Genomic DNA, 26,792 nt, shown 5'->3' on the forward strand with positions numbered 1-26,792 from the left:
AAGAAATATCAAGTTTCAAATCAGGGGTGGTTAGGGGTTACACTAAATGCCCTATTAGGTCCCTTCAACTTCTATACCTCTATGATAGAGAGACTGTGCTCTTGTGTTGTCATTATGTCAGGAGCTTCTCCTCTACCATAAGCATATCGCAGCAGAAATGGTGTCTTATTCACAATGCTCTGGGATATAATAGGTATCCACAAAATGCTGCTAACTGAGTAAACATATAAAGTGTGGAGCAAATACGCCAAAACTGATTTGGCTCCGTGGATAGAGCATTGATCTGAGGACTGAAAGGTCCCAGGTTCTATTCCAGACAAGGGCATGTACATTGGTTTTGGGCACATCCCCAGTAGGAGGTGTGCAGGAGGCAGCTATGTTTCTAGCTCTCTATCTCTCTTCCTTCCTCTCTATAAAAAATCAATAAAATATATTTGTAATAAAAATAAATAAATAAATAAATAAATAAATAATATAGTGTGGAACAAACAATTCGAGATCTCTTTGGAAGGACATCTATAAAGATTAGAGCATGTTATTGATTTTTATTTTATTTTATTTTTGAAGGGTTGCAACTTGCTTAATCTATTATACCTTTTTATTATAGGCAAACTGAAGCAATGGCTATATCAAAAACTTCAGAAATAATATTCAATGACTCTTTTGGGTTTTGTTTTTGTTTTAGAAAGAATTGGGGGCTCGAGGGTTGCATTTAAAGAAATATTTTGGGTTTTGAGAAAAACAGATTGAAAATCTTGCATCTGTAAATTGCCTTAAAGGTAACTTCCCCCACCAATTGCAGAAATGAATACCTGCAGACCTGGAAAGGGATATAATTTAACTCAAGTATCCAGATCTCCAGGTCTCAAAAATGTAGAAATGTTATCAGTGAATGTAACCACAGGGTGTGATTTTCTCCTAAGATAAGCAAGATTTATTCCAGTTCTTTTGTGCCTGGGGAAAGCTCCTTAATTGCAGATGGACACTTGGGATGCTGTTTACACACACTCTGACACTAAAAGTATTGGCCATAACGCCCCTCTATCCAAGAACAGCTGTTTAGTTTCCTCTAGTTCTGAAATTACTTCCTAATTCATTCTCTCCTAAAATGCAATTGAGTCCTTATCACTGTGCTCCATAGCAAGTGAAGATGTGGCTGCTGATAGGACTCAGTCATCCAAGGGTTTATGGCCACAAAGCTTGGGAAGGGAGCTGGTCAAAAAACTTCGATCCAGGGCTACAGCATTCCTACTCAGCTGTCACACCTAGCCAGGAGCAAGTAGATGCCTTGCCTATGTAAGTGGTAGCTTAAGAGGTCATGGCAGGGTTCCTGTTTAGAGCGGGTGACTCCAGCTCTACATGCTTATTAGGAAGATAAAGCTGTTTCCTGCCCCACATTACTCTTCCCTAAATTAAGAATCTCAAGACATTAGAGATAAAGGTACTTTGCAGGTCATCTTGTATTAATTCCTCACTCTACAATTGCAGAAACAAAGCCCCGGAGAGGAAGTAAATCTTCCTGAGTCACAGATCTCCAAAGGCAAACAGAGTTTCCTGAGTCCTGGAATACTTTCCACCATATCTGCTGAATCTGTAGCAACAGAATGACAGAGCAGCCAACATACAAATCTACCAGTTATAGTAGCCAACTGAGATGCTGAAGTTTATGTAACTTATTCCAGGCCATACATTCATTTAGTGGCAGAGTTCGTCGTAAAACAAAATTTCTTCAACTAAAATGTTGAGGTTTGTTGGTGGGCTTCCGTGGTTTTCATGAATTGCTTGTATGTGAAAGTGTGTCAAAATGGAATTTTTTTTTAGAGTGATGGTCATTTTTATTAAATTTTCTTCAAAAGGTTTATGATCCTATAAAAGCTAAGTACATTCAGATGGCAGTGCTCTTCATGGCAGCTGCGATGTTTTAAATGTCTTAAGGTCATACACATGAAGAGATTCTGCCTTGAATTATTAGAAAACTCCTTGTTAAAGTAATATTTACACAAGTGGACTGCTTTAGATATTATTACCTACTTTATGGGACAAGAAGAGAAGAGGGTAGATATTGAAAACAGGGAGTTTTCTAAACGTCTATATATTGTATCTCTGAATCTTTATCAGTGAAAATCCTTGGGTTTTTCATGTGTAATGAAATGGTAATCATTGGCTCATTTTCTCTACCTCTCTACTCTTCTGCTACAATGAATAATACAAACACTTAAATACTTTGAACTTGGAATGAGATTACAAGGGTTAAAATCCAAGCTCTGCTACCTGCTAGCTTTATACCTCAGAAAAGTTACCTTTTCAGACTTTCAGTCTTCTGGAAAACCTTTTCAGTCAAATGAAATATAATGCTTTCTGCTACATGGGTAAAACCAACTATATATACAGAGAACCCAACAAAAATTGTACAGAGTACAGTATGTGTTTACTTAACTGGCACATCTTCCATCAGTTTGATGAGGGCTATTCAGGAGAACAGGATTCTGGCTTTGATATTAACTTACTGTCTCACACTGGACTAGTCATTCTTCTTCATTTCCCTTCTTATGATCTCTGCTTCCTCTCTGAATATTAGAGCAGTTAAAATGAATTTATTCTTTGTTTCTAGCTCTAACATTCTACAGTGTCTCCAGCTGTCAATGAAGTCTTATTGGATCTGTGGAAATTATTGTAATCCCACAATTCCTTCACAGCTCTACCTTGTAGAACTACCTAGAAAGACATTTCCTTGAATTGATCTTAGGTGATACCCTGACAGCCCAAGAATTGAGTTCCTCAAGAAAGTGAAACCTAAACCTGGCTTGAATATAGGGCACTGAGGTCTATTATTTGCATACTTAACTATTCTGTTGTATTTTCCCTCTTTGGTCCAGATCAACTCAATGTAGATATATTAGTTATTTTTTGTACAATCCTCTCTTAATGTTATTTCTGATTATTAGAAAATATTTTAGGAGTATATTTAATTTTTCTTTATACATATTTTCATCTTGATTTGGAATATATTTATACCCCCTACCCACCACCTCCGGATGATCTCTGTTTCTATGAGTTTGGATTTGTTATCTCCTTAGGAACTTGAAATTCTTTTCAATAAATATAAAATACTTCTATTAATATATATATATATATATATATATATATATATATATATATATATATATATATATATATTTGCTTTTTGTTTTTTTCTTTCCCCTCCTTTCTTTCCTTCTGTTCTTTATTTTTTCCCTTCCCTTCATTTTACTTTCTTTGCCTACCTTTGTATTTTTTATTTCATTATATCTCATCCTATTTACTTTCTTTTCTACTCCATGCTTACATTTTAAAATTTAGGTTACACTTCCTCCCAATAGGAATGTGATAAAACTTACAATGCAATAGGCTAAAAATAGGCAATGATCACAGTGAAAAAAATAGGGCCTTTTCTTATTTAATAAATAAAAATAAACTCTAATTTTAAATGGAATGTAATAAAATCACAACATATATAAATACACTGCTTTCTGAATTTGAAAAGGAAAAGACTGAACAATTGAACAATGGGAGAGAGAAAAGAATGACTACCACAGAATCCTTGTATCAGAAAGCATTTGATAAGATACAACATGCATTTATAATTAAAATGCTGAATAAAATGGGTATAGAAGGAAAGCACCTAAATATAATAAAGACCATATATAATAAGCCTCCAGCCAGTATTATACTCAATGGTGAAAAACTGAAAGATTTTCCTTTAAGATCAGGAAAAGACAGGATGTCCACTGTCATCACTCTTATTCAACATAGTTCTGGAAGTCCTAGCCAGAGCAATCAGGCAAGAGAAAAAAATAAAAGGCCAAATTGGAAATGAAAAAGTAAGTATCAGTTTTTGCAGGTGACATAATTCTATAAGTAGAAAATCTCACACCAGACCAAAAAAACAAACAAACAAAAAACAACCCAAAAACCACAAACAAACAAACAAAAACAACCCAAAAACCACAAACAAACAAACAAAAAACCTATTAGAAACAATAAAAAAATACTGTAAAGTCACACAGAATACAAAACCAATGTACAAAAATCCACCGCATTTCTTTATATAACAATAAAATTTCAGGGGGAAAAAATAAACACATTTCATTTTGCAATTGCAATAAAAATATTAAAATATCTAGGAGTAATCTTAACAGAGAATGAGAAGGACCTATATACTGAAAACTACAGAGCATTATTAAAATAAATAACAAAATGGAAAGATATTCTGTGTTCATGGATTGGAAAAATCAACATAGTTAAAATATCTGTTTACCCAAAGCAATACACAGACTTAATGAAATCCCCCTCAAAATCCCAATAGCATTTTTAAAATAGAAAGAAAAGCATCAGGTTTGTATGGAACCACAAAAAAAAAAAAAAAAAAAAAAAAAAAAAAAAAAAAAAAAAAAAAAAAAAAAAAAAAAAAAAAAAAACCAAATAGCCAAAGCAATCCTGAGAAAAAAGAACAAAGCCAGAGAAATCTCACTACCTCACTTCAAATTATACTATAAGGCAATGATAATTAATCAGCATGTCATTGCAAGAAAAACAGACACAATGACCAATGGAACAGAATTGAGATCCCAATAATAAAACCACATGTATATTGGCAAATAATTTTTGACAAAGAAAAAAAATTAAAAAAAAAACACAACAGAAAAAAGAAAGCCTCTTCAATAAATGGTGCTTAGAAAATTGGAAAGCCACATGCAAATGAGAACCTAGACTACATTTTGTCCTCATGTACAAAAATTAATTCAAAATGGATCAAAGACATAAATATAAGATATAAAACAATAAGTTAAAATGAAGGAAACATAGGTACTATAGTATGGACCTTGGTTCCAGAGAAGACTTTAAGATTTACCCCAAATGCAAATAAAGGCAAAAATAAATGGGACTATAGCAAACTAAAGAGCTTCTTCACAGAAAAAGAAACCAACAACAAAACAAAAAGGTAATTGATATAATGGGAGATTATATTTGCAAACAACAGTTCTGACAAAGAGTTACTATCCAAAATACATATAAAGAACTTGTACAACTAAACACCAAACAAACAATACAATTCAAAAATGGGGAGAGGACCTGAACAGACACTTCTCCCAAGAAGATGTACAAATGGCTAGCAGATATGTGAAAATATGTTCAACCTCACTAGCTATTAGGGAAATGCAATTCAAAACTACAATGAGATACCACCTCACACCTATTAGAATGGTTATTATCAACAAGATAAGTAATAAGTGTTGGAGAGGTTGTGTAGAAAAAGGAACCCTCATTCACTGCTGGTAGGAATATTAACTATTATAGCCACCATAGAAAATACTGCAGTGGTTCCTCAAAAAAAAATTAAGTCTAGAATTACCATCTGACTCAATAACTACTCCTGTCTGTATCTACCTGAAAAACTCAAAAACATTTATTCATAAAAATATATGCGCACCCCTATGTTCATTGCAGCACTATTCATGGTGGCCAAAACATGGAAACAACCAGTGTCCTTCAATAGAGATTGGATAAAGATGTGGCACATATATGCTATAAGATACTACTCATTCATATAATGAAATACTGCCATTTGCAACAACATGGATAGAAATTGAGAATACTATGTTAAGTAAAATAAGTCAGTCATAAAAAAAATCTAAAAAAACATATGCTTTTACTCATATGTTGGATATAAAACTGAAATACATAGGTACAGACAACAGCATAGTGGTTACAAGAGGAAAAGGATTGGGGATATTAAAGTGTAAAGGAGGGCAAACATATGGTGATAGAAGATAATTTGGGTGGTGGTCATACAATGCTATATACAGATCATGTATCATAAAAATTTACATTTGGAACCTATATAATCTTATTAATCAATATTACCCCAATAAATTTAATTTCAAAAAAATATTTTAAAAAAGAGAAGAAAGAATAAAGATCTGCAAGGAGAGACAAAAACACTAATGTGTTGGGAATAGCATCCACTCAGTTATGAGGTACTGACCTGTCTACTGAACTCAAGCTCATCATCTCCATGGATTAGATTATTGCAGTGTGACCTTTAGCAAGTGCATTATAAACTATTTAAGATGGTCTCAAAACCAGTTTTCAAAATATCTGTACAAACAAAAATAATTGCACTTACTCTTCCTCTGAAAAAACAAACACAATGAACAAATAAAACAAAACAAACAAAAACCAATCACCATTGTTTTCATCTATGTTACAGGTTCCTATTACAATCTTTGACTCACAGTCCTATCTTAAGCATCCACTTGTATGGCTTCATGGTAAATTGATAGGAGTAGACAAAAATGGCTGCTCCCCAACTTAAGATTTTTACAAAGGCTATAAGTAGAAACAAAGCACTTTATAAAGTATTTGCAGTGTAGTATTCAGCTAAATATTCAAATTACTTGAACTAGTTTATTAAAAACTTTTTTTTTTGGCCAAAACCGGTTTGGCTCAGTAGTAGAGCGTGGGTCTGTGGACTGAAAGGTCCCAGGTTCGATTCTGGTCAAGGGCATGTACCTGAGTTGTGGGCACATCCCCAGTAGTGGGTGTGCAAGAGTCAGCTGGTCGATGTTTCTCTCTCATCGACATTTCTAGCTCTCTATATCTCTCCCTTCCTCTTTAAAATATCAATAAAATATATTTTTTGTTTTTTCATGCATTCATATTCCTCAGAAAATTTTGGATTTTGAGCAATAGACATCCAAGGATATGCTTTCCTTTAAAGTACACATTGATTAAAAACAAGGAAGAAGAGAATGAAGTGTGACATGTTTTCTGTTTGTATTAAATTTGGTAAAATACCTGAAGCATAAGCATTTATTTGGGGAATGATTGTAGCTAATTCTAAATATGGTTTTGCATTAGTAATTAACAAAGTATTTTACAAAGCTTGGAATACGATGTATGTCACGAAAAGGAATCAGTGAATGAAATTTAGATAGAAACAATTATTTTGAATTTGTACTCATCTAAAGGGTAAGAGAATTTTCATATAAATTAGGCATTTGTTTTTTGCCTAATTGAGGAAATAAGGATATAGAAAAAATGGTTAGCAATATATGTAATGATGAAGAGCACAGATCTCGAACTAGAGTAAATAATAGCTCTCTGATCCTCATAACTTGCCATAAATGAAGTAACTGCCCTGTGCCTGGTAGCTTCTTTAATAAAATGTGGATGACAGTAATAAAGGTAATATATACCTACCTCACAAATTGTTATGGATATTCAATGACTAAATCTATGAAATTAGTTAGAACAGTTTCTAACACCTGAATAATACCATCAAAGTTTTAGTCTTATTATGTGGTCACATTGTCTTACAGATGCAATAGAGGAGTACTAGTATTTTAAATTTGTACTCATCTAAAGGGTAAGAGGTGAAATAGAAGTGTTTGTAAGCTCTCTATGAGCTTTGGAAAATGTATATCTCAGTGTCTGGGACTGTGAAAGCATTTGTGTTATTTTTTCCAAAATACTGAAATAAGAAACAAAAATTTGATAAGAAATTAAAGTCAACACAATATTATGAATATTTTTTGCAGATTTTAATAAAGTTTTTATTTTATAATAGGGTGAGATTTACAGAAAAATTGCAGATAGAATAGACAAAGTCCATATTATTTCCCTATTATTATATTTTGCCACACCAATACTGATACATTATTTTTAACTAAATATATATTTATTCAGAATTTTTAGTTTTTATTTAATGTGAGGTTTTTTGTTTTGTTTTATTTTGTTTTGTTTTTGTTTTTCTGTTCCTGAATGCCATCAATACCATATATATTTAGTTCTCATGTCACCTTAGGTTTCTCTTTGTTGTGGCATTTTCTCAGATCTCTCTCTCTCTCTCCTCCTCCTCCTTCTCCTTCTTCTCCTCCTCCTCCCATTCCTCCTCCTCCTCTTTCTGAAAATCAATAAAAAAAATATCCTTGGGTGAGGATTTTTCATACATGCTATTCTGGGGTCTTCAATTGTAGGCCTTACCTTATAAGGTATGCCATTGACTAGGCCAGACAAAGTCAACCTGGGAATTTTGCCAGATCTAGTTTTGGGTAACTGATAAACACTACATTTCAAAAAGTAGCCACAGGGCCAGTGCCTTGACTAACCTGTTTCACAATTCCTTCTAAAACTTGTTCCTCTGTTGTATTTAAACCTTTTCTCAATACACAGAGGGCTAAATAACCTTTCAAAGGATATTCCTTGTCAACAGCAGCACAGTCAGCCACAGTGCCATGGGAAAGGACTGACTCTTCAATGACACCTGCAGAAATCCTGTGCCCAGCAACATTTATCATGTAATCAACTTGAGACATAACATTCAACTACCCTTTTTTTTATCCATGTAGCAGGCATGTATGGTGTCATAGTATCTAGGAAATTTCTCGAAGTATAAATGCTTAAATGCTTCCTGATTCTTTCACAGTTTTGAAAAAGCCCGCAGGGGTAATAGATTGACCACAATATTCCTAAACACTGTGCCTTCATTTTTTGCATGTTGTCATCCAAAATTATAACTTTCCATGCCTGGATATGTCATTGACTTCATAGAAAATCTATTTCTGCCCTTTAAAAGAATGTGTATTTTATCTGCTATGCAACTCAAGCAAGAATCAAACCTGCAACTTAGGGATATGCCCTGACCAGGAATCAAACTCAACCTTTTAGTGTATGGAATGATGCTCCAACCAATTGAGCAACCCAACCAGGGCAAAAACCTTAGAAGTTTTAGGCATACAGTTCATTTTGTGAACTTGTTAAAACAGGCATAATAATTTTTTAACTCAATTTGAGTCTGTATTCTAATTGAAGTCAAGTGTTTTTTTTTTAATGATTTCTCAAAAATAAATATTTAAATAGGTTAAAAAATAACTTGATGTGATTTTTATTGGATTGTGTTGAATGTATAGATCAAATTGAAAAAAATTTGTCATCTTGACAATAGTGAGTTTTCCATATTGTAAACCCAGATTATATCTCCAACTTTAGAGATCTTTCTTGATTTTTCATCAGTTTCATAGTTTACTTTATGTAGATCCTGTGTTAATTCTTTTAGATTTATAGTTAAATATTTCTCTGCTGGGTACTACTATAACCTCTTACATTTTAATTTCTAGTTGTTCATGTCTGATATATAAGAAATCATATTTTATATAGTAACCTTGTAGTTTGTGAACATGTTTTGTACTCATTAATTTAAGAGATTTCTATAGACTCTTTGGAATTTTCTACACAAACAACCATGTCATTTGTGAATAAAACCAGTTTCATTTCTTTCTTTCTTATGTATATACATTTCATATGTTATTATTTTTTTAAATACATTTTTATTGATTTCAGGGAGAAAGGGAGAGAAAGATAGAAACATCAGTGATGAGAAAGAATCATTTATTGTCTGCCTACTGCATGGGGATCGAGCCTGCAACCCTGGCATGTGTCCTGATCTGGAATCCAATTATGACCTCCTGGTTCATAGGTCGAAGCTAAACCACTGAAGCATGCTGCTGGGCTCATATGCTATTCTTGTCTCATTCTACAAGTTAGGCCTTCCATTACAATTCTGAATAACACATATAAGAAAGAACAACCTTGCCTTCTTCCTAATCTTAGAAAGTATCTGTGTTTCTGCCATTATATAATACAAATTGTAATTTTTTTTTTGTAAGTATTCTTGATGAACTTGAGAAGTTTGCCTTGATTCCTAGTTTCCTAGATGGATATTGGATATTGTCAAGTACTTTTTTTGTATCAAGTATGTGACCACATGGTTTTTCTTCTTTAGTCTATTTATATGGTTAAATATTTTTTAAAGTTTAAATTAAAATGTCTCTTAAACTTCAATAATTAGTTTTTTCTTGCTTTTTTATATTTTGCCTTCCCCATTTTTTCCCCTCAGTTACTGGATCTGGCAATTATTTCTTCATTTAAGGGAGGAACTATGGATTATACTTCAGAGGAGAGATAGAGAGAACAGTTAATGATACATTTCTAAAATTAAGAATGCCTGAGCTACCATATATGATCCAGCAATCCCTCTTCTGAGTATCTACCCCAAAATTTGAAAACACTAATCCATAAAGACATATGTACCCCTATGTTTACTGCAACATTATTCACAATAACCAATATATGGAAACAATTCAAGTGTTTGTTAATTGGATAAAGAAGAGGTTATATATATATATATATATATATATATATATATATATATATACTTATTATTATATATAATAATACTTAGCCATAAATGTTAATATTGCCATTTGTCACAATATGGATGGATCTTGCAAGTATCATGTCAAGTGAAACAAGTCAGATGGAAAAGAAGAAGAACCATATGGTTTCACTCATTTGTGATATATAAAACAAATGCCAACAAATAAACTCATGGAAACAGAAAACAGAATAATGGCTATCAGAGGGGAGGAGTGAGGAGAAAGAGGGTAAAGGGGGTCAAATATATGGTGTTGGAAAGAGACTAGACTTTGAGTAGTGAGCCCTCAATGGATGTTGTATTATAAAACTGTATACTTAAAATCTATATGTTGTTATTAACCAACTAGAGAGCCAGTGCATTCGGGGGTGAAGGGGCCCCTCAGCCTGGCCTGTGTCCTCTCACAGTCTGAGAACCCCAAGATCCATTGCCCCAAAGAGGTAGGTCCCACCCACCTGGCCAGGGCTCCATGATGGATGTCCCCCACAGAGGGAGGTCTTGCCCATCTGCCATAGCACCATTGAGAGATAGCCTGGGCCTCCCTCTTTGGGGCGATCGGGGAGACTCTGATAGATCAATCACCTTTCCGGCTGGTGGCCTGGGCCTCCCTCTGCAGAGTGATTATGGGGCTATGGTCAGGCCTTGACCAATCACATTGCACCAACCTTGGCTGGCCTACCAGTGGGTGTCATAGAGTGGTTGTCTGGAAGGTTGTTCAAATGGTCGTTCTGTTGTTCAGTAGTTCAGTCGATTTGCATATTATGCTTTTATTATTATAGATGCCACCCCAATAAATTCAATTGAAATTAAACAAACAAACAAACACATTCTTTTATCTTAATGATGAAGAAACTAATGCAGGAGAGATTAGATTTGTCTCAGGTCACAAAACCGAGAAGTGATTTAAGCTCACTCACTTCTTCTGACTCAAAGTCTCTTCTCTTTGTGTAAAAGTCTCTACATTCTACAGGCTACCTTTATGTCTCAAATATATTTTGTTAACTTTATGCATATGAAACTTTAACAATAAAAAATCCAAATTCAAAGAATGGACATATGTATTGTATTATGAGATAAATGGGAGTCTTTATTCCAATGACTCTAAAACATTGAGTTTGAGTGCAAATACCATCAATTAATCATCCAGTTATCCATTGTTTTGTCTACACGCAGTGTTTCCCAAAGTGTGGTACATGTACCCCCAGGAGTACAGGAAGAGTTTGGTGGGGGTACTTGTTTAATCGGAGTTTGGTGGGATATGCACTGCACCATGCTTAGCTGCGCCTAATTCTACGTTCTTATGAGTATGATGGGTACTCAGCGTTACGAAAATTATAGAAGGGGTACACATATGTCAAAAGTTTGGGAACACTGGTCTACAGCAATGATGTAAAAAATTTAGGATAACTAAATATTAGGAAAGTAGAACATAGTTATGCTTCAACATTGTTTTGATATCTTTATTATATGTGTGAAAAAAAAATTCTAGAGCTTGTCAAACTATAAACCCAAATATTTTTGAAATAGTTTTATGTAAACCAGTATTAATTTTATTGAAAATCACCTCTTATTATATAAAGAATTTAAATTTTAGCTCTTTACCTGAAAAGGGGGGGAAAAAACCAATTTTATATTCTAATATTCTGTAATTAATTAAGTTTGAGGTACAATACTTTATACAAATGTTTACCAACTTGGATTTTAGGTACTAAGGGAATGTTTTTTTTAAGTCATCCCAGTTTGGGAGATATCTTGTTTTAGAGACAGAAAAGTTATGTGTGCTGGTGCTGTTTGGTGACTAGGAAACACTTATCTGATTGCACTACTGAGTGAATAAATCCCCATGTACCTTTTATAAGTCTTAGTAGCTTAATCTGCAGGGACATTTGTAGTGTCTGGCAAGCCTTGATAAATGGTGATGGAAGGAGATGTGAATTGATATGCTAAACACACAATATAATATAGAAATAATGTTGTAGAATTGCACATCTGAAGTCTTTATAATTTTATTAACTAATGTCAACCCAATAAATTCAACAAAAATTGTAAAAATTTAAAATAAATTAAAAAGTAGATCAAAAGGTTGTTCACTACTTGAAGTTTAATGCCTGCCCAAAGGCTCTTAAGATTATCCTTTTTATTTTTCTAATTGATGTTGTTAAACAGGAACTGTAGGAATAGTACTGTGGTGAGCAGAAAAAAGTAACATGGTTTTCTGATGTCTCCATTTTAAGTAATAGGGTTTTTTATGAAAAAGTGGTGTCATCAGTGGCAGGGGAGAGGTCAATGGGGGATAAATGTGACTTATGTAATACTTTCAAAAATTAAGAATTTAAATTAAAAAAAAAAAGTGTCATCATTCACAAATTCTGTTCAATGAACATTTACTGAATGCCTTACTCTGGGTTGGGCAGAGTGGTTGGTAATTTCCAGTATTCTGCCTCATTTGGTTCTCACCATAAAACTATTATGTAAATAGTATCATTATTCACAAATTCCAGATGAGAAATGAAAGCCCCATATGATGAAGACCAGTAAATAACATTATACTTTTCTAATTGTAAATGCAGAACCTGCAGTATGGGCTAGGGAGATAGACAGATATCATGGCTCAAATGTGGCATCACCATATATGATTAAAGATTCTTGAGAATTATTGATGGGGCCACTATGTCACAATAACATGTCCTATGCACCTTGATGTGGTCAAAGTAAGCCTTCCATTTTCATCTTAATTCTGATGCACTGTAATGAGAGAATGGAAACAAAGAGAACTAGTAGCACTGACTTCTCCACATTTTGATTTTAAGGTAGTGAGTTGTTTTATATGCTCTAAATATTCCAGGGATAATTTTAGGAATGATTATGGTGATGATAATAATTACAATATCCTATTCTACAAATATAAAAAAATCTTGGGTTATATTAATAATATGTTCCAAGTTTTTTAAACAGTTAATAGAGCATAGAAGTGATGTTAATGAATTGTGATTAAACAGATTACCAAGGTCCACCCAAACCAGCAAATCAGTAATTTGTGATTCTATAAAGAGTAGTAAAGAATGGTTTTCAAGTTTTCAAGAGAGAGATGACTTTGAAACTAGAGATCAGAGCTGTGTTACAAACAATAGCAAGATGAAGTTTAGAACTAGTATCTTTCCATAGTTTATAATAAAGGAGATTAAATAGCAAAGACTCTAAAGATTAACTAATTGAAACTACTTGGTCACTCCTGATGACAGCTTTTTAACTGCTTAGAGTAAGTTATTAAACCTCTCAGGGACTCATTTTTCTCAATGTAAAAAAGGGGTAAAATAAATTGTACCTGTTTCACATGGTAAATATGCTCACATGGTGAATATCAGAGGAAAGTACAAGGGAGTATTGGAAACCATCTTTCAGAAAACCCGAGTTAAGGATGTAAGAGAATGTAACCCTATCTTTCCCACCCTGTATATGCAAGCATATACAGGGTGGGAAAAGTAGGTATACACGTGTAAGTCCATGAAACACACAGTTTATTCTCATATTATTTATTTATTTTAAAATTTGTTTTTATTGATTTTTAGAGAGAGAGGAAGGGAGAGGGATAGAGAGATAGAAATATCAATTAGAGAGGAACATCATCCATCAGCTGCCTCCTGCATGCCCTCTACTGATGAACAAGCCTATGTCAAAAAATGTGCCCTGACCTGGAATCAAACCAGCAACTTCTTGGTTCCTGGGTCAACATTCAGCTACTGAGCCACACCAGCTGGGCTCTTGTATTATTTGTCAATTATTATACCATTTTTCAGTAGAGCAACTATATACAATATCTACTTTTGCTCATTGTTTAAGCTGAGCAAGAAAAGTATAAAACAGTAATGTTTTGAATAATATTGGAGAATAAAAATGTAAAAGAAAAAAAATGACCTCACACATATAATACCTTAATAAAAAATGAAAAATATTAAATAAAAAATAAATTTAAAAAAAATTCCAAAGTTCACAAGGTCCATTCAAAGGAAGCCTAGACTTGAACTTGCCAACATGGAGCCCAACACCTTTTCTTCCAATTATGAGACAACTGACTCTAGACAGATTGTTCATTGTCTCTATACTAATTTTTCTCTTTTTCAAGAGGGCTGATAATGCCCGGCACACAGTCATGTTCAGTAACATTAATTAAATGCATATTTGAATCTGAACTTCTGATTTGATACTACTAGTTTTTTTTGTTTTTTTTCTTCTTTTTGTTTTCCAAAGTAGATCATCAACACATGCATGACTTACCCTTAATAAGTCAAGTAACTATTAAATTTTCTGTAGATTTTTAATTCCTGAGTGTGAGTGCATTATTTTATGGAGCTTTAGAAATTCCTGACCATATAGGGTTGACCAAAGCACTCTTTTTAAATTAGCAGTGAGATCCTGTGTTTGAGGATTAGTCCTGCCCACTTGGCCTTTCTGAGGAACCTTGGTTCTGGAACTGCATTATAGAGTGTTGACTACTCAACCTCCAATGGGTCCCCTGATGTTTTAGAAGCTTCCCTGGGAAAACTAAAGGTTTTGAGTAAATGTGAACTATCAGACAGAAACTGTAGGGGAGATTTATTGACAATGAATCTCAACTTTCCAAAAGTTCATTTGAAACCAACTTCCTTCTCAGCCAAAATGATTCAGATTTAAAACCCTCCAGGGGCCTCTCTGGGACTTTGGAGCATTAGAGAGCTTTTTCCTTGCTGTCATAGATTATCTCTCCATTGTTTCTTGACTTTTGAGGGGAAAATTTGATTGGTAAGTCACCTCTCCCCTAAGGCCTTAAATTCTTTACTCATTCAAAGATAAGTAGAACTCTGACAATGCATTCCACAAAGCTTTCTCTTTTGCATTGATCCCCAAGTCAATCATCCTGTGCCACTGCCAAGGGTGTAATGATCAGGGAAGATGCTAAAGGGAAAGAGCCAAAGGATAAAGCCCAAGTTGAGTGGTACTGGACGATGTCATGTCTGCTACTCTGTTTTTCACTAGATAAAGAATTAAGGTTGAGCAAAAAGCACAGACTTGAATTTGAGTCTTACTTCTGTCACTTGAAATGTAATCTTGGGGAAACAATGAACTCTAATGTTTATTCTCCTCTTCTATAAGTGCACTAAAAAGTTTCCCTCTCAAAGTGTTATTGATATTATTGAACATAATGGAATATAATGCATATTTAAAGAACAGCAGAAAATTAATAAATGACATCATTAACAATAGGAGTTGAATACTGATTCAGGCAATAAGCTATGCATTTCATAGTAATTTCACATTTCATCCTCTTGCAATCTACCAAGTAGGTACCACTGTCATTTCTATTTTTCGGATGAGAAACATTAGACTTGGTACCTTTCTTCTAGCCAGTTGACAAGTGATGCAGCCAGAATTAGACAGCCAGGTCTTTCTCCAAAGCCTATCTCACATCCATAAACTCCTTTCACTGTTGCTGTTTCATGGGGCCCCATTCAAAGCTCTGCTATGTGAAAAGGTCTGCTAGTCTGAGTTGAATTTGCATATGACGGATTGATACAAGAGGCAGCCTGACCCATGTGGTTCAATGGTTGAGTACCTACCTATGAACCAGGAGGTCATGGTTATATTCTCAGTCTGGGCACATGCCCAGGTTGGGAGGTTCAATCCCCAGAAGGGGGCATGCGGGAGGCAGCCGATCAATGATTCTGTCTCATCATTAATGATTCTATCTCTCTCTCCCTCTCCATTCCTCTTTGAAATCAATAAAAAATAAAAGAGTCAGAGAGCAGAGTTGTTTATGGCTTTAAATAAAAGTAATTTTCAAAGTATAGTTTCTTAAACCCTAAGACAGAGAAAGCCAGGTAGTGCACCAACACTGTATGTTGGTTACACAGTCATCAGTGATCCACAGGACTTAAGAGCTCTGCCACTTGCTTTTGTTCTCCAAAGAGAAGGAAGCAGAGGATCATAAATGTGTCTTGGCTAATCCAGAGTCACACAGTGAGTTGTTGGGAGAACTAAGGCCAAAATACAAGTATCTAGCAGGCCAATCCACCACGCCTTGTACAACTTCAACCTGGCCTATAATGGAAGAACCAAAATAAACAAATAACTCCATGAATCCTAACAAAATTTTACTCTCCAGAGAGGACATGATAGAATCACATTTTAGTGTGAATTAAAGGCATGCAATCAGACATCCCTCTTGTTATGCCCAAGTGTCATAAACCCCAAAGACTACCAGGGAGCCAAATCCGATGCAATTGCAGAAAGCCTGTATTTATTTTGGACTAGTCCGAACTCAGTCCCACTTACACAAACGAGGGCATGGTGAGAAAGAGGAAGAACTTAACATATCAATGGGTTTTATAGGGAGGGTGGTGCTGCTACCTTGGGTGACCTGATTGGTTGGGTTAGGCCTAGGCTCCATTTACCTGGAGCTGGACCTGCCCCACCCTGCCCTCTCACCCCGCCTGCCCTCTTGCCCCGCCTGCCCTCTCACCTCTCACAATCCAAGATTGCTGGCTCCTAATTGCTCACCTGCCTACCTACCTGATCACTCCTAACTATTCCCCCACTAGCCTGATCACCCCTTACTCCCCTCCCCTGCCAACCTGGTTGCCCCTCACTGCCACCCCTACCAGCCTGGTTGCCCCCAACTGCACCCCTGCCAGCCTGGTCACCCCAACTGTGCCCCCCTGCCGACCTAGTCACTCCCAACTGCCCCCTTTGCTGGCCTGGTTGCCCCACACAGCCTGCTGTCCGGTCATCCATCTGGTTATTTCATTCATGACGGCCTGAGGCTTTTTATATATTAGGATTAGGCTAGTTCTGTGCAATAGGCTTGACTAGAGAAGAACCACAGTGGTGGCAGGAAAGCGGTCCACATGCAGGAGTGTGTGTGTATGTGTGGATGCCTATGTGGATACCTATGTGGATGTTGTGTGTGGGTTTCTATACTGCTTTTCGTTTACATTTCAAGGTCATATTGGCTCATGCTATTTTTTTTCTCTCAGTATGTTCTGTTAATGTCTTTTTTTGTGGAAATATTGAATTAACTTTTCATACCCCAGTTATCATCACTTCCTTAGTGAAGCCAAAGGACTTTCCTCAACACTTAGATAACACCTACCCAGTATTCAAATCTTAGTTTAATTGTCACAATTTCAGGGAAACACCTTGAGATTAGGCTCAGGCCTTTCCAATGTATGCACTCATTGTACTCTCTATTCTTTGCTTCACACACTTGCCAGAGTCCTATAAGAGCAATCACTGTGTCTGAATGATGTCTGTCTCCCTCAATAGGCTCTAGGATTAAGAAGGGACAGGTCTTTTTTGTTCAGAGCTTCATTTCCTCAGGTCTTACTATAGTGCTCAGTGTAAAAGAACCACTCAATAAACATTTCTTACTGAATGAGTAGTGTGTCACTTTGTATTTTACAAAACTTTTGTACTTCTGGCACAATATTAAATTTCGTTTACCTAGAGTTTAGTACAATGTTGGTACTTACTAATTTTTTTTTTTGTTTTAATTTTTGAAAGAGTAAAATGAATAAAACAGACTAAAATCCCTTCTCCATGGAAATTCTTTGGTTTATCTCTTCCTTCCCTCCTCCTCTATTCCCTCCAATATTTGTCAGTCTGTTCCATGTTTCCATGACTCTGGTTCTATTTTATTCATAAGTTTATTTTATTCATCAGCTTCCTTGTTCATTTATTTTTATTTTTATTTTCAACTAGAGGCCCGGTGCACAAAATTTGTGCACAGGGCTTGTTCCTCAGCTCAGCCTAAGTTGGCAGGTGGACATCCCCCAAGAAGTCCCAGTGGGATCGGGCCTAAATGAGCAGTCAGACATCCCTCTCACAATCCAGGACTGCTGGCTCCCAATCACTTGCCTGCCTGCCTAATTGCCCCTAACTGCTTCTGCCTGCCAGCCTGATCACCCCCTAACCACTCCCCTACCAGTCTGATCAATGCCTAATTGCTCCCCTGCTGCCTTCCCCTGCTGGCCTGATCACCCACAACTGCCCTCCCCTGCCAGCCATCTTGTGGCAGTCATCTTGTGTTCACATGCAGGCATCCATCTTTTATCACATGGGGCGGCCATCTTGTATGTTGGAGTAATGGTCAATTTGCATATTACTCTTTTTTATATAGAATTATTGTTAGCTATGTATTCATTGTCATTTTATTGTTCATATTTTTATCTTATTTCTTTTTCTTCTTCCCTTTAAAAAATGCCTTTCAAAAATTTCATATAATACTGTTTTGGTGGTGCTAAACTCCCTTAACTCTTTCTTGTGTGGGAAGCTCTTTATCTGATCTTCAATTGTAAATGATAGTTTTACTGAGTAGAGTAATCTTGGTTGTAGGTCCTTGCTTTTCATCATTTCTGGCCTGCAAAGTTTCATCAATTATGGCCCACAAAGTTTCTGTTGAGAAATCAGCTAACAGTCACATGGGTGCTCTCTTATAGGTAACTAACTGCTTTTATCTCATTGCTCTTAACATTCTCTGTCTTCAACCTTTAATATTTTAATTATGATGTGTCTTGGTGTGGGCCCCTTTGGGTTATCTTGTTTAGGACTGTCTGTGCTTCCTGGATTTGTATGTCTATTTCTTTCATCAGGAAGGGGAAGTTTACTGTCACTATTTCTTCAAATAGTTTTTCAATATTTGCTCTCTCTCTCTCTTCTTATTCTGGTACTGCCATGATGCAAATGTTGGTGTACTTGAAGTCCCAGAGGCTCCTTACACTATCTTCATATTTTTGGATTCTTTTTTTCTTTTTGTTCTTCTGATTGGATGTTCTTTTGTTCTTTGTTTTTTGCTGCCTCATATTCTAAATAATTCATTTGATTCTCAGCATCCTCTACTCTACTGTTGATTCCCTGAAAGTTATTCTTCATTTCAATTGGTGTATCCTTCAGTTTTGACTGGTTCTTTCTCATGTCTTTGATGTTCTCACTAATTTCCTTGAAATTCTCACTAAGATCATTAAAATTCTCAGTAAGTCTCTTGAAGCTCTCATTAATATTCTTAAGCATCCTCATAACCAATGTTGAATTCTGTATCTAGTGGTTTGCTTGCTTCAATTTCATTTAGGTTTTTTTTTTTTTTTTTTTTTTTTTGTGTGTGTGTGTGTGTGTGTGTGTGTGTGTGTGTGTATGTTTTGAAGTTTTCTTCTCTTCTTTTATTTGTGACATGTTACTTTGTCTCTGCATTTTGGCTGCTCCCATTTGTTTATTTCTATGTATTAGGTAGAGCTGCTGTGTCCCCTGTAATTTGTAGAGTGGTCTTGTATATCAGGAGCCCTGTAGGGCCCAGTGGCTCAGTCTCCCCAGTCACCTGAACTATACACTAAATATGCCCCTGTGTGGGCTGTGTACTGTCTGGTTGTAGTTGATCCTTGATTGCTCTCAGCATCACTTGGAGGAACTAATCCTCAGGCCAACTGGCTGAGAGGACGAGCAGTGACTACAGCAGAAGAGCTGCTTTGTAGGAGACACCCCTATGGAGCAGGGTTTCCTTCATGGAAGCTTTGATGCTCATTGAGTGTATCCCTTGAAAATGATACTTATGAATGTATAAGGCTGTAATCTGGCATTGTCTGAAGCTGTCCACTGGGTGCACTGACTCTGGGTTCCCTCTGGAGATGCAGAGTGAGCCACTGCCTGTGCCCTGCCAGGAGGTACAGAGCCATCTGTAGATGGCTGCTATTTTGTTGGGCTTAAAAATGCCCAGGAGAAGTAAAGCTGTGAAGCAAGACAGGCTGCTGTTAATGCCAGGCCTTATTGAGGGTTTTGGAGCATGGCACGTTGATGCCAGCTGCTGCTTGTCTGAGAGATTTTTAGGAAGTCTGAAGCCTGAACCAGGATAGGCCATTCATATGGAAAAGCCTCTGCAAAGTGCTTGGGTGGGACTACAAATTAAGTGGGGTGCAGGTCTCAGGGAATCACCACGGTGGAGTAAACAGTGTGAGCCAGGTTGATGGAGATGCAGATATGGCTCTTGCCAGTTAGCTCTGTGATGGGAGAAGTCTCAGCAATGGGAACAATGACCCCTCTGAGCACTTTAGGAGAAAGCTGCCCCCAAGTTCTTGTCCTGAGGCCAGACAATTTAGTTCCTCCTCACATGTCCCTGGGTCCCCCCAAACCACTGCCCCAGCACTTTGCTCAGAGGGAGTACCAGTAAGTCTGGTACTTTAAGAGGAACTGACTGGGTCTCCAGCAGCCTTCTTGTCACTCAGCCACAATTCCTTCTGGTTTTTACAGCCCAAAGTTATGGGGACTTCTTTCAGAGTACTGGAAGCCTGGCATGAGGGATTTGGTGTGGGGCTGAGACCTTTCTCTTCATGGGTGGTCTCCACAACCTAGATATCCCTCCCAATTACAATAAAATAAAATAAATAAAATAAAATTTAAAAATGCATGTGGGATGGGTGTCAGATCAGCCTGTTCCACCCCTGCACCTCTCCTACCTGTTTCAATGTGCTTTCTTCTTTAATTCTTTAGTTGTAGGACTTCCATTCAGCCAGATTTAAGGCAGTTCTGAATAATGGCTGTCCTGTATTATAGTTGTAATTTTGCTGTGGTTGTGGCAGGCAGTGAATTCAGGCATTTATCTACACTACTAACTTAGTTTTATTCTATATTACTTATTCTTAATATAATATCTAGTGAAAGAAAATTGTTTTTTTGTTGTTGTTTTTTTTTTCTTCGTTTAAGAATTTTAGTTGCTTTGTTATTTATTATGTCTTTAGTAAATATTTATGTGAATAATTTCTTATATTTGATTTATAACTCCAATTCAAAGAATCTGAGGCAACTTGTATGGGTAAAACCACCATAAGGAAGTATATAACTCAAGGATTGTAGTTCTCCTTTAAAGATTTGTGTCATGCAATCTAACATTTGTTACCATTTTTCTATACCCATAAGATAGATATCTGTGAGCTTGCTTTATTTAATTAGGAATATTTTGGAAACAGATAAGTATATGTATCAATAAATGCTTGCACTCTTAAGTTAATAACACTGTTATCATATAATTTACTTAGAATGTGTTGTGAGAAATATGTATAATAGCAAGAAGTACAGATATCAAATGCTTACTTAAAATCAATTATACTTTAAAAAGAATTCCATTTTTCATTGAACTATACTATTAATCCATGGAGCTCTATGTATGTGTTAGGGGAAAGAGGTGAAGAAGAAAAGGAAAAGAAGAAACATACACTAACTGAATGTCCCTAGGTGCCCCTTATAAATATATATTTTCAGTTAACCCTCCTAACATCTTCATTGGATATACCCTATTATCCCCATGCTGTAGAGACAATATAACTCAAGCATGCCAAATGACTTGCCCATGTCTCACAACTGATAAATTAGATTTTAAACTCAACTGCAAAACTTCACTGCAAGGACACAAAAAGGTTTTTCTAATTGCTGCTTTGGAAACTTCTGTTTACAGCTAAAATAGGAAAGGGCATGGCTAATTTAATTAAAAGAAATAATTTATATTACCCAAGAAGATTTCTTTTTTTAACTTCCTTCAATGTTTCCATTACAGTTTCAGCTGAAGATGTGAATTATGTCTTATTTTATCTTGCTTGTTTGCCAAACTCTATTTTCTGAACTTACAAAAATATACTTGCTAAAGATGAGTCAAAGGGCAGGACTTATACATCAATTTATCTTCTCTGTTATTTATGTAATCAAAAGGGTGTTTCTGAAAGTGACTGGAAGTTGAGCTGGAGAAGGATATTAGAAGGAGGGGCAGCTTGTGAGTTAGGGAAATTCCAGCTGACAGGATTGCCAGATTCCCTCTGGCCTTTTATTGCCAAACTCCGCCTCCTGCTCTTCTTGCACAGCTGTGTGCTTCATTAAATAGTGATGTCTACAAATCACAGCAGTGTTAAAATGTGAAGCAGGGGGAATTCCTATATGCTGGTTGCTGCCAAGTTCCTAGAATGTTAATAGCACACTCACCAAACTGCCACTCTTCCCTCCAATTACTTTAAGTAAGTTCCATATCAGGAGTGTATTTATTAATTACAATACCTCTCTGTTTTCTTGGAGAGTTTAAAATATCATGTAGACACATTGGTAAGAGTGCTCATGTCTAAGGCAACATAGTGTGGGTCTTGTTTTGGCAGATAAAGCTTCTGACCTTGATGTTGTCATTAGTTTTCTTGTTGAGTCAGGGAGTATTACCTAATCATTTGAAACATATGATTTCTTTCCCATCCATAATGCAGAGGTAGTGCTTTTCAGAAACCTGCCTTGTGGAGTTTAGGGCTAAGAACCCAGTTGCTACTGCTCAGGGTAAGAATAAAAGGGACATAGGTTTAATTCAACAATATATTTGGAAAATTTATGTGCAAGACCCTGTGCTGAGTGAAGTAGGGGATGATAATATAAGTAAGAAAAGGCTAATTAATGTATGCTAATAGGACTAGTGTGACAAAAGCTTTTTTATGTGTGTCGGGGTGGGGTGGAAATACTAAATCAACCTGCAGGGACTGGAGAAGTTTCAAGGAGAAAGTAACATTGGCTCCAGGCCTTGAAGAATAGTTAAATGGAGACACTTCTTGTGAATAAATATATAAAGATACATTAAATGAAGTTTACTAGATTATCAGAATGATGTGTTGCCTTGTGTTGAAGTGGTAGCATTATAATTGTATTATAAACAAACAGTATTATTTCTCTGGAAGTTAAAAAAATAATAACCTGGTTGACTTCATGTGGGCATATTGTCTCCATTTGGGCCATCTCTATCTTATTACAACAGCTCGATTCTTGCATTTACATTATAGTCTTTGTACTTACATGCATTTGAATTTGTGCACCTCAGGCTTCAGTAAAGAATAGGAGGGGGACAGGTGGATTGAGAGAGTTTCTGTAATAGGAGGCTATTGGTCTGAATGTTGGTGAGCAGACAGAGAAAGACTGAGAATATGAAGGATCAAAGAGAAGTTGGTCTGTGGGCCTCCCAGGAAGAAAGTATCGATAGTAGCTAGATCTTGGCCAGAACTTGAGTCTTCTGTCTTCTGGAGTGTTTCAGTTCCCAATCCAGGCAAGGAAAACACATAGCAATTCAAGTTAATGTGCTTTTATTGAGCACATACTTGCACAAGTAGTATAGTAGGCACAGTGGTGTATATTGAGATACAGTAATAGTACATTACCCCTATCTCCAGTGACAAGGAATGAAAACAGATATACATGTGAGCAACTAACTGGTACACAAGGTAGAATTCAGAAAGAGCTAGCAATTTGCCATGGAAGCATGAGGGAAGACAGATTTATTTTGACTCAGAATGGATAAGAAACATTTCTGAATAATTATATTTGAGGAGAGATTTAAAGATTAACTAGGTTGTTGATTAGTAAACAACTTGTAAAAAGGTATTCTTTTTTTTATTCACAGACTGAGCAGAAAGGCCATCAAATGCAAGAGTTATTTTAGAAATTAAGACTAAGACATGAATTATATTTTATTTTTAGGTGATATTAAGGAGAGATCTTTATACATCTTCAAAGCCATGGCATTGAGTTTGGACTTCAAACTAGATTGGGAGCAATTGAAGATATCTGAGATGTGATGTGTTTGCCAGGTCTATGTATGAACTATGGAACCCCAAGGGCTCCTTTATTGCTACATAATATAGCTCTAAGAAAGAGCTATGTTTACCCGAGCATTCATCTGATCGCCATATCATAAGGACATAGTTCAGGATTGGAGTTCTTAATTATTTGGCTTAAGAGTCAGATATATATATATATATACTGAAATGCACAAACCCAGCTCTTAATATGGGTTTGATGGCCAATCTATCTCCACTCCTTTTGTGGATCTCATAGCATTTGATTTATTCTCTGTAATTCTGGCACTTAACACACTGTATGGCAAGTAATAGGTACTCAGTAAATGTTTGCTGAATGAACATACTACAACCTTGTTTTAACAAGTGAGGAAGAGCTTGGCTTTCAGCACTTGAGTAAACAATGTACACATGAGCATCTGGCTTTGACCAGGACAGAAGACTAGCCTTTGATAATTTCATTTAGTCTTTGAATAATTGGATAAATAGCTCATTGCCTGAGGTGAGTCTCCTTCACTTGAAACAAGATTATCTTTCCCAGTCGTCATGGCTCAGTGGTTGGGCATTTGAGCATTGACCTATGAACCATGGGGTCACAATTCCACTCCTGATCAGGGCAAATGCCTGAGTTGTGGGCTTGATCCCCAGTGTGGAGTATGAAGAAAGCAGCCTATCAATGATTCTTTTTCATAATTGAATCACTTCAATTCTCTCTGGTCAATAAAAATATATTTTAAAAAAGAACACAAGAAACAAGATTATCTTATCCCCAACCAGTAGGGTGCAGTCCTAAATGTGCTCCGCTCCCAATGGACTAATCAGAGGCAAGCTTCATATATTCCTTATTTATTCATTCCTTGAATTTTAAAAGCACTGGAATAAACAACAAAAATAGCCCTGGTCAGCATCTCTCGAGCGTCGAACCACATCCCAAACGATCTTGGGTTCAATTCCCAGTTAAAGGCACATACCTGTTTTGTAGGTTCCATCCAGGGGCCCATTTGGGGCACCTGTGGAGGCAATCAATCCATGTATCTCTCTGACATCCATCTCTCTCTCTATCTCCCTCTCTCTCTCTCTCTCTCTCTCTCTCTCTCTCTCTCTCTCTCTCTCTCTCTTCTCCCCCTGTCTCCCTTACTTCCACTCTCTAAAAATCAATGGAAAAGTATCCTCATGTGAGGATTAACAAAAATAGTACAATATATTTTTTAAATACTCTCCTATAAATACCACTGTTGAACAATTAAATTACAAATTCACAACTAGAACTAATTTGCTGAGCCAATTAATAAATTTCTAGTATATGATATGTATGTTTCTTAGAAAAAACTGTATATCCTTTTTCATAATTTCAGTTGATCATTTCATAACATTTATAATTGCATATTATATGAATAAAAAAGTTAATAAAATATATTAAGTACAAATCAATTTCTAAGTCTTTAAAGAGACATTCAAAATCACCCACTAAGAAATATTTGATCCAGTGAAAAGTTTTTGTCCACTGTGGAAAGAGTGGTTAAAGCCTGGTCTTCATTCTTTTCAAAGTATGTTTTTAATAGTTCCCATTTTTGCTTACCACATCTGAAACCTAAATGCAATTTGGGTAAACTTGGATGTCTAACTCTACAGTTTATAAATACTTTTCATTGATAATAGTGCTATATTAGTGTTACCCATAAGCAAATTAAAGATACCATGTAAATTGAATTGTGTGTGTGTGTGTGTGTGTGTGTGTGTGTGTGTGTGTGTGTGACAGAGAGAGAGAGAGAGAGATAGGATAGCACAAGACCCTCAAACATTGGAATGTGGAAAAGCCTCATTAAATTCTTAAGTGTTCTTCCTTCAAGTTCCAGAGTCATTCCTTTCCTACTATGACATTTTGAAAGGTGATCATGTTCCCAGTGTTCTTTCCTATCCCTGGTGCTCTGCTTGTTCTGAAAGTTTGCAGAGATATATGCAGAGAGATTAGGTCTCAGCTCTGGTCTCTTTTGATAGTACAAACTTATTGCCAAGCCTCAGATTTTATCAGAAAAAAAATGCAGAGATATCAACATTCAAAGGATAAGTACAGGAAAAAAAAAATCCTGTTGTGGCAGAGGCTTCATAAGATATGCATTTGTGGTCAAGTGCCTGGAAATCCTGAAAAGTTTCTTTCCACTTGAGTTCCAGTAATTTCTTCAGGGTCTCAAAGATCTCTCTTTTAAGATATTCTCTCCCATTGGTATTTACCACATACTCTAATAGACTTTCTTACATTGGAGATCATCCTTACACTTCAAAGTACTCAACTCTCAAAATAGAGACATCTCTGGTCCTGGCTGGGTTGGTGGTCAATGTGTGTCTCTCTCTCTCTCTCTCTCTCTCTCTCTCTCTCTCTCTCTCTCTCTCTCTCTCTCTCTCTCTCTCTCCTATCTCTTTCTATCCTCCAAAATCAATAAAAAACAAAACAAAAAACATGCTTGAGTGAGAGAGAGAAGTCTCTGATTTCTTAGGAGGGTGTATGAAAGGGTAAAAAATACCAAAATTTCATGCAGCATGCTTTTGGGAATTAAAGAGTCAATTTTACACATACACCTGTGCTTGCACACACACACTTTCATAAAGGGCATTTTTAAAATTTATTTGCTTTAGAGAAGGAGAGAGAGAGAGAGAGAGAGAGAGAGAGAGAGAGAGAGAGAGAGAGAGAGAGAGAGAGAGAGATCAATTTGTTGTTCAATTATTTACGCATTCAGTGGTTGATTCTTGTATGTGCCTTGAGTGGGGACAGAACCTGAAATGTTGGCATATCAGGACAACACTCTAACAAACTGAACTACAAGACCAGAACCTAGAAGATATTTTTTAACTGCTGTCTGCAAACCCATACCAAAATAGAAAAAAAATTCCCAAAAGTAATTTTTGGTGAGTATTCATCAAACTGTTTTATT

The 26,792-nt window shown here is 36.0% G+C and overlaps 1 pseudogene; it reads right to left on the reverse strand.

The window, feature by feature from the left end:
* Positions 1–1,463: 1,463 nt before the first annotated feature.
* Positions 1,464–24,863, reverse strand: LOC118722435 (annotated as a pseudogene).
* Positions 24,864–26,792: the final 1,929 nt, after the last annotated feature.

This window comes from Pipistrellus kuhlii, unplaced genomic scaffold, assembly GCF_014108245.1.
Source record: "Pipistrellus kuhlii isolate mPipKuh1 unplaced genomic scaffold, mPipKuh1.p scaffold_m20_p_2, whole genome shotgun sequence".
In the NCBI taxonomy this organism is placed as follows: Eukaryota; Metazoa; Chordata; class Mammalia; order Chiroptera; family Vespertilionidae; genus Pipistrellus; species Pipistrellus kuhlii.